Source organism: Triticum aestivum, chromosome 5D (genome assembly GCF_018294505.1).
Source record: "Triticum aestivum cultivar Chinese Spring chromosome 5D, IWGSC CS RefSeq v2.1, whole genome shotgun sequence".
In the NCBI taxonomy this organism is placed as follows: Eukaryota; Viridiplantae; Streptophyta; class Magnoliopsida; order Poales; family Poaceae; genus Triticum; species Triticum aestivum.
The window spans coordinates 487,848,478-487,860,922 of NC_057808.1; positions in this window are offsets into that span (position 1 = coordinate 487,848,478).

The window sequence follows — 12,445 nt, forward strand, 5'->3', positions numbered from 1 at the left end:
ATGTGTTGTTCTTGGAGAACAACGAGCCGACTACGTATGCGGAAGCGATGGAGAGCCCTGATTCCGAGTTATGGCTTGAGGCCATGAGATCCGAATTAAAGTCCATGGATGACAATCAAGTTTGGAACTTGGTTGATCTGCCAGATGGCGTTCGAGCCATTGAGTGCAAGTGGATCTTTAAGAAGAAAACTGATATGGACGAAAATGTCACAGTCCATAAGGCTCGACTTGTTTCTAAAGGTTATCGACAAGTTCAAGGAGTTGACTACGATGAGACTTACTCACCGGTAGCGATGCCTAAATCAATTCGGATCATTCTTGTGATAGCGGCATATTTCGACTATGAAATATGGCAGATGGATGTCAAAACGGCTTTCCTTAATGAAAATTTAACCGAGGATGTGTATATGACACAACCCTAGGGTTTTGTCGATCCAAAGAAGTCTAGCATGGTATGCAAGCTTCAGAGATCCATTTATGGATTAAGGCAAGCATCTCGGAATTGGAACATTCGTTTTAATGAAGGTGTCAAAGAGTTTCGCTTCATCAAGAATGACTGTGATCATTGTGTATTCAAGAAGGTAAGTGGGAGCTCAGTTGCATTTCTGATCTTATATGTGGATGACACATTATTGATTGGACACTACTACAAAAACAGCTATAGCCAATATGGACACTAATGGCGCACTATGCATGTGGTGCGCCATTAGTGTGTAAATACTAATGGCGCACCACATGCACGGTGCGCCATTAGTAAAAAAATTTACTTTTTTATATTTTCAAAACTAGTAATTGCGCACCAGGGGATAGTGCGCCATTACTAGTTAAACTAGTAATGGCGCACCACACCCAGTGCGCCATTAGTAATTATGTTTCAAAAAAAAATTCAAATTTTATTTATTTTATTTATTAAACTACTAATGGCGCACCGTGGGAGTTGTGCGCCATGCCATTACTAGTTCAACTAGTAATGGCGCACCACTCCCACGGTGCGCCATTAGTAATTTGGCCCAAACATTCCCCCGAAGAAAATGAAACTTCTACGATCTGATCGTGGCGGTGAGTATATGAGCCAGGAGTTTGATGATCATCTGAAGAATCGTGGAATAGTTCCACAACTGACTCCTCCGGGTACGCCACAGAGAAATGGTGTGTCCGAACGGAGGAATCGGACCCTGTTGGACATGGTCCGATCGATGATGAGTCAGTCGGATTTACCCTTGTCATTTTTGGGATACGCTCTAGAAACTGCAGCTTTCACACTAAACAGGGTACCATCTAAGTCCATAGATAAGACACCATATGAGATATGGACTGCGAAGAGTCATAGTTTGTCTTTTCTGAAAATTTGGGGATGTGAAGCATATGTCAAGCGACTCCAGTCGGATAAGCTCACACCCAAATCGGACAAGTGCATATTCGTGGGATATCCAAGGGAAACCTTGGGATATTACTTCTACAACCGTGAAGAGGGCAAAGTGTTTGTCGCTCGACATGGAGTTTTCCTTGAGAAAGAGTTTCTCAATCGGAAGGCTAGTGGGAGGACGGTCCGACTAGAAGAAATTCGAGAACCACACGGGGACGTTCTGGTAGGTGATACTATCACACCGGAGTTAGTCAGGGAACTCGTAGTGGAGTCAACACCGGCTCCACGGAGGTCGGAAAGGTTACGCAATTTGCATGACTGCAATGTGTTGTTCTTGGAGAACAACGAGCCGACTACGTATGCGGAGGGAGAGCCCTGATTCCGAGTTATGGCTTGAGGCCAAGAGATCCGAATTAAAGTCCATGGATGACAATCAAGTTTGGAACTTGGTTGATCTGCCAGATGGCGTTCGAGCCATTGAGTGCAAGTGGATCTTTAAGAATAAAACTGATATGGACGAAAATGTCACAGTCCATAAGGCTCGACTTGTTTCTAAAGGTTATCGACAAGTTCAAGGAGTTGACTACGATGAGACTTACTCACCGGTAGCGATGCCTAAATCAATTCGGATCATTCTTGTGATAGCGGCATATTTCGACTATGAAATATGGCAGATGGATGTAAAACGGCTTTCCTTAATGGAAATTTAACCGAGGATGTGTATATGACACAACCCGAGGGTTTTGTCGATCCAAAGAAGTCTAGCATGGTATGCAAGCTTCAGAGATCCATTTATGGATTAAGGCAAGCATCTCGGAATTGGAACATTCGTTTTAATGAAGGTGTCAAAGAGTTTCGCTTCATCAAGAATGACTGTGATCATTGTGTATTCAAGAAGGTCAGTGGGAGCTCAGTTGCATTTCTGATCTTATATGTGGATGACACATTATTGATTGGACACTACTACAAAAACAGCTATAGCCAATATGGACACTAATGGCGCACTATGCATGTGGTGCGCCATTAGTGTGTAAATACTAATGGCGCACCACATGCACGGTGCGCCATTAGTAAAAAAAATTACTTTTTCATTTTTTCAAAACTAGTAATTGCGCACCACGGGATAGTGCGCCATTAGTAATTATGTTTCAAAAAAAATTTCAAAATTTTTTTATTTTATTTTTTAAACTACTAATGGCGCACCGTGGGAGTGGTGCGCCAAGCCATTACTAGTTCAACTAGTAATGGCGCACCACTCCCACGGTGCGCCATTAGTAATTTGGCCCAAACATTCCCCCGAAGAAAATGAAACTTCTATGATCTGATCGTGGCGGTGAGTATATGAGCCAGGCGTTTGATGATCATCTGAAGAATCGTGGAATAGTTCCACAACTGACTCCTCCGGGTACGCCACAGAGAAATGGTGTGTCAGAACGGAGGAGTCGGACCCTGTTGGACATGGTCCGATCGATGATGAGTCAGTCTGATTTACCCTTGTCATTTTGGGGATACGCTCTAGAAACTGCAGCTTTCACACTAAACAGGGTACCATTTAAGTCCGTAGATAAGACACCATATGAGATATGGACTGCGAAGAGTCATAGTTTGTCTTTTCTGAAAATTTGGGGATGTGAAGCATATGTCAAGCGACTCCAGTCGGATAAGCTCACACCCAAATCGGACAAGTGCATATTCGTGGGATATCCAAGGGAAACCTTGGGATATTACTTCTACAACCGTGAAGAGGGCAAAGTGTTTGTCGCTCGACATGGAGTTTTCCTTGAGAAAGAGTTTCTCAATCGGAAGGCTAGTGGGAGGACGGTCCGACTAGAAGAAATTCGAGAACCACACGGGGACGTTCTGGTAGGTGATACTATCACACCGGAGTTAGTCAGGGAACTCGTAGTGGAGTCGACACCGGCTCCACGGAGGTCGGAAAGGTTACGCAATTTGCATGACTGCAATGTGTTGTTCTTGGAGAACAACGAGCCGACTACGTATGCGGAAGCGATGGAGAGCCCTGATTCCGAGTTATGGCTTGAGGCCATGAGATCCGAATTAAAGTCCATGGATGACAATCAAGTTTGGAACTTGGTTGATCTGCCAGATGGCGTTCGAGCCATTGAGTGCAAGTGGATCTTTAAGAAGAAAACTGATATGGACGAAAATGTCACAGTCCATAAGGCTCGACTTGTTTCTAAAGGTTATCGACAAGTTCAAGGAGTTGACTACGATGAGACTTACTCACCGGTAGCGATGCCTAAATCAATTCGGATCATTCTTGTGATAGCGGCATATTTCGACTATGAAATATGGCAGATGGACGTCAAAACGGCTTTCCTTAATGGAAATTTAACCGAGGATGTGTATATGACACAACCCGAGGGTTTTGTCGATCCAAAGAAGTCTAGCATGGTATGCAAGCTTCAGAGATCCATTTATGGATTAAGGCAAGCATCTCGGAATTGGAACATTCGTTTTAATGAAGGTGTCAAAGAGTTTCGCTTCATCAAGAATGACTGTGATCATTGTGTATTCAAGAAGGTCAGTGGGAGCTCAGTTGCATTTCTGATCTTATATGTGGATGACACATTATTGATTGGACACTACTACAAAAACAGCTATAGCCAATATGGACACTAATGCGCACTATGCATGTGGTGCGCCATTAGTGTGTAAATACTAATGGCGCACCACATGCACAGTGCGCCATTAGTAAAAATATTTACTATTTTATTTTTTCAAAACTAGTAATTGCGCACCACGGGATAGTGCGCCATTACTAGTTAAACTAGTAATGGCGCACCACACCCACAGTGCGCCATTAGTAATTATGTTTCAAAAAAAATTTCAAAATTTTTTTATTTTATTTTTTAAACTACTAATGGCGCACCGTGGGAGTGGTGCGCCAAGCCATTACTAGTTCAACTAGTAATGGCGCACCACTCCCACGGTGCGCCATTAGTAATTTGGCCCAAACATTCCCCCGAAGAAAATGAAACTTCTACGATCTGATCGTGGCGGTGAGTATATGAGCCAGGCGTTTGATGATCATCTGAAGAATCGTGGAATAGTTGCACAACTGACTCCTCCGGGTACGCCACAGAGAAATGGTGTGTCAGAACGGAGGAATCGGACCCTGTTGGACATGGTCCGATCGATGATGAGTCAGTCGGATTTACCCTTGTCATTTTGGGGATACGCTCTAGAAACTGCAGCTTTCACACTAAACAGGGTACCATCTAAGTCCGTAGATAAGACACCATATGAGATATGGACTGCGAAGAGTCATAGTTTGTCTTTTCTGAAATTTGGGGATGTGAAGCATATGTCAAGCGACTCCAGTCGGATAAGCTCACACCCAAATCGGACAAGTGCATATTCGTGGGATATCCAAGGGAAACCTTGGGATATTACTTCTACAACCGTGAAGAGGGCAAAGTGTTTGTCACTCGACATGGAGTTTTCCTTGAGAAAGAGTTTCTCAATCGGAAGGCTAGTGGGAGGACGGTCCGACAAGAAGAAATTCGAGAACCACACGGGGACGTTCTGGTAGGTGATACTATCACACCGGAGTTAGTCAGGGAACCCGTAGTGGAGTCGACACCGGCTCCACGGAGGTCGGAAAGGCTACGCAATTTTCATGACTGCAATGTGTTGTTCTTGGAGAACAACGAGCCGACTACGTATGCGGAAGCGATGGAGAGCCCTGATTCCGAGTTATGGCTTGAGGCCATGGGATCCGAATTAAAGTCCATGGATGACAATCAAGTTTGGAACTTGGTTGATCTGCCAGATGGCGTTCGAGCCATTGAGTGCAAGTGGATCTTTAAGAAGAAAACTGATATGGACGAAAATGTCACAGTCCATAAGGCTCGACTTGTTTCTAAAGGTTATCGACAAGTTCAAGGAGTTGACTACGATGAGACTTACTCACCGGTAGCGATGCCTAAATCAATTCGGATCATTCTTGTGATAGCGGCATATTTCGACTATGAAATATGGCAGATGGATGTCAAAACGGCTTTCCTTAATGGAAATTTAACCGAGGATGTGTATATGACACAACCCGAGGGTTTTGTCGATCCAAAGAAGTCTAGCATGGTATGCAAGCTTCAGAGATCCATTTATGGATTAAGGCAAGCATCTCGGAATTGGAACATTCGTTTTAATGAAGGTGTCAAAGAGTTTCGCTTCATCAAGAATGACTGTGATCATTGTGTATTCAAGAAGGTCAATGGGAGCTCAGTTGCATTTCTGATCTTATATGTGGATGACACATTATTGATTGGACACTACTACAAAAACAGCTATAGCCAATATGGACACTAATGCGCACTATGCATGTGGTGCGCCATTATTAAATAGTAATGGCGCACCATGTGTTGGTGCGCCATTAGTGTGTAAATACTAATGGCGCACCACATGCACGGTGCGCCATTCGTAATTTTTTGTTCAAAACTATTAAAGGCGCACCAGGGGATAGTGCACCATTACTTGTTAAACTAGTAATGGCGCACCACACCCACAGTGCGCCATTAGTAATTATGTTTCAATTTTTTTTCAATTTTTTTTTTATTTTTTAAACTACTAATGGCGCACCACTCCCACGGTGCGCCATTAGTAATTTTGCCCAAACATTCCCCCGAATGCACCCCCCCTGTGGACCGCCTTTTCAGTTTCAAAAATAAATAAAAGAAAATGATAGAAATGTCAAAAAAATGAAAGAAAATAAGATTCCCATGTGATATGTGGTCTAGTTGTTAGCAAAATTTACAAACATGAATTTTCGACTTTTTTGCAAAATCTCTCGAGAATTTGTAAAATGGGCATAACTTTTGCATACGAACTCGGATGAAAAAGTTTTTATATGAAAAATAATCTACTCGAAAAGATACATCCGAATTTAACCGGGGGAACCCCGCTAAACATTTTCAAAATCCTCAAAAACCTAACAGAAAAAAAGATACGGGGCTTTTAAGATCTGGAGAGGCAAAAAAATTCAAAACAATTCAAACTTACTAAAGGCGCACCTGCAATGGTGCGCCGTTACTATCTTCCCGCCTTCAAAATTCAAAAAAAAAATAAGTAATGGCGCACCTGCCCACGGTGCGCCATTACTATGCCGTATATATGGCTGGGCGTGGTCCTCTCCTCCTTATCTCTTCATTCTTCTCCTCCACTCCGCCTCTCCTCCACTCCATGTCCTCCTCTCCTCCACTCCATCTCCCCTTATCTCCTCCACCATACTACCCTCTTCCTCTCCGGCGACCTCCTCCTCCTCCTCTCCGACGAACTCCTCCTCCCTCCTCTCCTCCCCTCCCCTCACGGTTTCTCCTCCCTCCTCTCCGGTGAGCTCCTCCTCCCTCCTCTCCGATGAGCTCCTCCCTCCCTCCTCTTCGGTGAGCTCCTCCTCCCTCCTCTCCGGTGAGCTCCTCCTCCCTCCTCTCCTACCCTCCCCTCATGGTTTCTCCTTCCTCCTCTCCGATGCTCCAGTGAACTCCTCTCCGGCGACCTCCTCCTCCTCTCCGGCGATGTAGGCGAGCGCCGCTCTGGTGACCTCGGCCCTCCTCTCCGGCGAACTCCTCTCCGGCAAAAGAACACGGCAAAAGAACGTACAAGATCCAAAAACGAGAACAAAATTTGAAAAAAAATGAGCAAAAAATGGGCAAAAAATCGCGATCCAAATCCAAATTCAAAATTCAAAAATAGCAATGGCGCACGGTGGGGGTTAGACGGTGTGCCACTACTATTTTCCCGCCTTCAAAATTCAAAAATACTTATGGCGCACCGTGGCATGTACTAATGGCGCACCAGTGGTGCGCCATTAGTATACCAGATACTAATGGCGCACCAGTGGTGCGCCATTAGTAAAAAATACTAGTGGCGTGGTACTAGTGGCGCACCAGTAGTGCACCATTAGTAGGCAAAACTGGTGCGCCACTAGTAGGCCTTTTTCTAGTAGTGGGAAATGATGTTCAAATGCTTGAATCTTTCAAGGACTCATTGAAAAATAGTTTTTCTATGAAGGAGTTGGGAGAAGCAGCTTACATTTTGGGAATCAAGATCTATAGAGATAGATCGAGAAGGCTTATTGGATTAAGCCAGAGTGCCTATATTGATAAGGTGTTGAAGCGGTTCAACATGCAAGATGCCAAGAAAGATTTCTTGCCCATGTCACATGGCATTAGTCTTAGCAAGACTCAGAGTCCTACGACTCCTGATGAGCGAAGACGCATGGATGGGATTCCGTATGCTTCGGCTGTTGGGTCCATCATGTATGCTATGGTATGTACTCGTCCTGATGTTAGTTTTGCTCTTAGCGTGGTGTGCAGATACCAGGCTGATCCAGGGGAGAGTCACTGGACAGCGGTTAAGAATATCCTTAAGTACTTGAGAAGGACTAAGGATATGTTCCTGGTTTATGGAGGTGAGGATGAGCTCCTTGTAAATAGTTACACCGATGCTAGTTTCCAAACAGATAGGGATGATAGTCGATCGCAATCTGGGTTTGTGTTCATTCTGAACGGAGGAGCAGTGAGCTGGAGGAGCTCCAAGCAAGATACTGTAGCTGATTGTACAACAGAGGCCGAGTACATTGCAGCTTCTGAAGCTGCAAAAGAAGGTGTTTGGGTGAAGAATTTTATTTCTGATCTTGGTGTGGTTGAGGGCGCGTCTAATCCATTGGACCTCTATTGTGATAATAGTGGTGCCATTGCGCAAGTCAAGGAACCACGGAACCATCATAAAACCCAACACATACTCAGGCGTTTTAACCTTATTCGCGACATTGTCGAAAGAGGTGATGTAAACATATGCAAGGTACACACGGATGCAAATGTTGCTAATCCATTGGCGAAGGCTCTCCCACGTCCGAAGCATGAGGCGCACATGAGCTCCATGGGCATACGATGCCTAAATGATTGACTCTAGTGCAAGTGGGAGACTGTTGGAGATATGCCCTAGAGGCAATCATGTGATGATGATATTTCCATATGTATTCATGAGTACTTTGTATTGTCCTTGAACATCATCAATGATATGTATCAATAAGTATGTGACTTGTTTGTGGAACTATGTATTGTATGATGATTATTTTAATGGTCCCTAGTTGATAAGGTTATGCGGACACATATCCTTGACTAGTATACGACTCGGTTGATGACTATGTTTCACAAGTCATGTGCATGGAGATGCTAAACCGATAGTATGGGCTCGGGGATGGAGATCACCGAGCCGGACAGACCCACTTTGAGACGCAGCGAGATATAGTCATATGTTAGTCTCAAGTGCAATGTCTATGCCATCTCCTAGACCTGAGGTCCTCGCATGTTCTCGGGATGAGGATCGACTCACTTAGGGTCTATCAAACGCTACTCCGTAACTGGGTAGTTATAAAGGTAGCTTTCAGGTGAGTCGTGAGACATGCCGCGAGACATGGTTGACCAAGATGGAATTTGCCCCTCCTATTTGGAGAGATATTCTCTGGGGCCTCTCGAGTGATCAGATTCGGAAAGCATGGCCGTGCGACTTGGGTTTAAGTGTTAACCCAGTTTGGGAATCTGTATCATGGTTTCGAGAAGAGAGGTCGAGCTAACACAAGGGTGACAAGTACTCGCCTTGAGCTCGACAACAAATATCGTGAGGCAAAAGGAATGTTGCATATGCCTCATTGTTGAGGTTCGTCAAACGACTTTACGCCCACATGGGAGTTGGCACGTTCTGCTAGGAGCCGCTACCAACTATCGACTCTGGTCGTGTCCATGTGTACGTGAATCTATAGGGTCGCACACTTAAGGGGCTGTAGCCCATTCGGATTGGATCTAAGTGGAAAATGGATGTGGACTCCTAGTGGGCTCAAGTGTTGAGCCCACCTCGGAGGTCTATATAAAGGGGAGTGACCACACCACTTAGGGTTGACAGCATTGAACCCTGGTTAGCCACCGCCACTCCCCATGCCCATGCCGCGCGACCAGACCTAGCAGTCCGCCGCTCGACCCTGCTCCCCGTACGTGTGGATACCTTGGAGGTATCGCATCTGCGGTGCTTGGACGAACCGTTCGAGGGAACCGCGAGGTGCCGTTCGCGGGAGATCACCGTTCACGGGTCTTCGCTGTTCGCGGGAGATCGGCAACGCAAGGAGGAGACGGCCCGGGAGATCGGCTACACGCATCACCAACTCTACTTCCGCTGTGGTGACTGCGCGTCTAGTGGTGAACCCGATCCCGTGATCTATTTCCAGCAGCATGATCTTGGGTGCGCGGTAGAAAATTTTATTTGGCGCTAGCGTAGCGTACCGCGTGTTCCAACATCAGGGTCATCACATCATCTTCTCGGCCCCAGCGGGTCGAATCGGAGGTAACAACTCGTCGCAGCCTGGCAGCACCCGAACCAGTTCAACCCTATACACGGTGGGTGGCATCGGATTACCGTGGAACACGGGGTTGCCCGGTTGAACGATTCTGCCCTTGGCGACATCGATCAACTCGCCGCCCACGAAGTGCAGGAGAGTGCATGGAACGTCGGCGGCACCCTGCGAAAACATGTAGGGCGTCAGGGATGCCCAGTCAAAGGCAAGGAGATGAAGTCATCGGCCGAGAGGCTTAGTTACCGTGATGGCGTCGAGCTCGGCTAATGTCGAGGCACCGCCAACGGCGGGCGTGCAACTGATGGAGGGGCCGCTTGCTGCCGAGCTGCCGGTCGGCGTACACCCGGGTGCATTAAGCTCCAATGCCCGTGCCGGCGCTGGAGACACCAATACCACCTCCGCCGGAGACACCAATGGCGCCGCCTGCGCGTTGTGCGAGTTGCTGGCCATGAAGCTGGGAACCGGGGGCGGCCCCTGTTGGCCGCCCGCAATCCACGTCTACAGCCCCTGAATCAAGGCAGGCAAAATGGCGGTGAGCGTTGTTCCTAGTTGTTGTTGCACTTGCTCTTGGACAATCTTCGGAATCCGCGCCACTTGTGCCTTGAGTTCTTGAACCTCGCGTGACTGGCTTTCCGAGCTGGTCTTTTTCTCCTTTCGCCCACCAGGTTATAGTATGACGACAATTTTGTGGACAAGCCTTTGCTGGCCACACGACCAGCTGACGACGGCTTACTGAGCTTATCCTTGTTTTTCATTATGTTCAACGCCCTATTTAGAGTGCTGTCCCAAGGGGAGCTCTGAGACGACCCCGCGCTACTGCTTTCAGTCTCCTGCGGAAGGAATGTGAACCATTTAGAAATTTGGCTTCATTAATTAGAATGCAACCATATGGAGCTAATTACGCGGGGGTGTATTCCTTACCAGAACACGCTCAAGCACCTTGGTCTTCGGATCCGTGGTAAGCTCCTTTGTTACCGGGTCCTCCTTGTACCAGGCCCTCACATAGTTCCTGGTCTGCTTCTCACGGTATTTCTCGAAGCGGGGCGGTAGGCCTTGCTCGGCACGCTCCGCGTCCTCCTTGTCCCATATAGGTTCCGCCACTCTGTAACCGCCGGGTCCGAGTTTGTGGACCCCTAAGTTCAAGTCCCGCATCTCTTTCCCCCACTGACTTGATTCCTCGGATGCGCCGCTCTCGCACTTGATCTTGAACTCCTTGTAGTCATCTTCGCTGATCGAAGAATTTTTCGCCTTGATCTTCTCATAACTATCACCTTTGTTAATCATTCTCTTCACCGCACTTTTCCAAGTAGACAGGGCCGTGCTCATCTTCGTGAGGGCGGCACTGTTCACTTTATTCCCTGAGGCATGTGTTTGCAAAGTCAGCGGGGAACTTGTATCGTTCATGCAGCTTCGTGAAGAGGAGGTTGCGCAAATTCCCTTGGTCCTTATGCCTTAGGTTCTCGGTGTTGATCGAGACGGTGCTCCGGAGAATGCACCCGAGCTGAACTGAGTACCCCTTGACTAATTCTTTGGGCGCCGTTGGATCCCCGTCGCAATTCACTTCATTAAATTCCTCCTTGACGGTGCCGAGCACGTTCGGGCGCCGGTCCTTCCGTTGCGTCTTCGGTTGGCTGCCATCTGTGCGTGCGCTGCCATCATCAGTGGTGGCATCCTCGGCGGCACCATCAGTGGTGTCATCCCCGACGCCACTAGGGGTTGTGTAGCCAGGATCGGTGTCTTCCGTGGCGTCCTCATAGCGGTGAGGTTCTTCCTCCATCTCCTGGGACAGCTCCCAGAATGCCTTGCCGCCCGAACCGCCGGCTTCTTCGTTGTGGGCCATGTTTCGCTCTAAATAGGAAAAAAGTTTTGTCAAAAAGTTGGTTATTGTCAAGGAACAAGATCTCTAAGTTGACCAAATAACCTAATTCTCGAGGAATTCGCTGTTAGTGTGTTGTTGCTAAGGTCCATGTCCCTTCCTAACCCCCTTCTTCTTGTCTCCTCTCACTATCTCTCTCACACACATGGCAAGCAAGGGTGTCTGAGTGTGTGAAAAAATACTAAACTAATCCAAGGGCTGAAAATTGATCATCTGTTTCAGATTGCAGTTTTCTTTCTTGGGGCTTTGGTGTGTGGTACAAAACTGAATTTTGGAAATCTACAGAATGAACAAGCTAAGGGCTAAGCATTCATCATTTAGGTTTTTATCGACACCGAAGCACCCTAAAAGCCAAGGTTTTATCATTTAGGGTTTGACTCTTGGCTAACCAACCTCACCTCCTCCTCCTCCTCCTCTTCTTCTTCGTCGTCTTCCTCTGATTAAATGGATTTCCAAGATGTAGGTGGATTCATGTGTATATATACACCTACACTAACTACTAGCCAGCCAGTGTGTTTAGACTTGATTGGGGGGTATTGTCTTCTGTTGTGTCATTTTCATAGTTTCTTTCTGGTCACAGTGGATGAGGAGCTTGATTGGTTACTTTAATGGCGGTCAGGGCCAGGTAGGGGAGGTGGGCAGGCAGAACAGGAGCGAGGTCAACGGCTCGTGGATGGCTCACATGTGGCCGCCCCAGCTCCAATCGTGAGATTACGCAGGCAAATAAACAAAGAGGATCCTACTTAATTAAGTACTAAGATACCCCGGCCCATGCATTAGTCGCAAGTACCCCATATGTCCTATTTTTAGCAAAGTCTTTCTAAAATTCACGGAA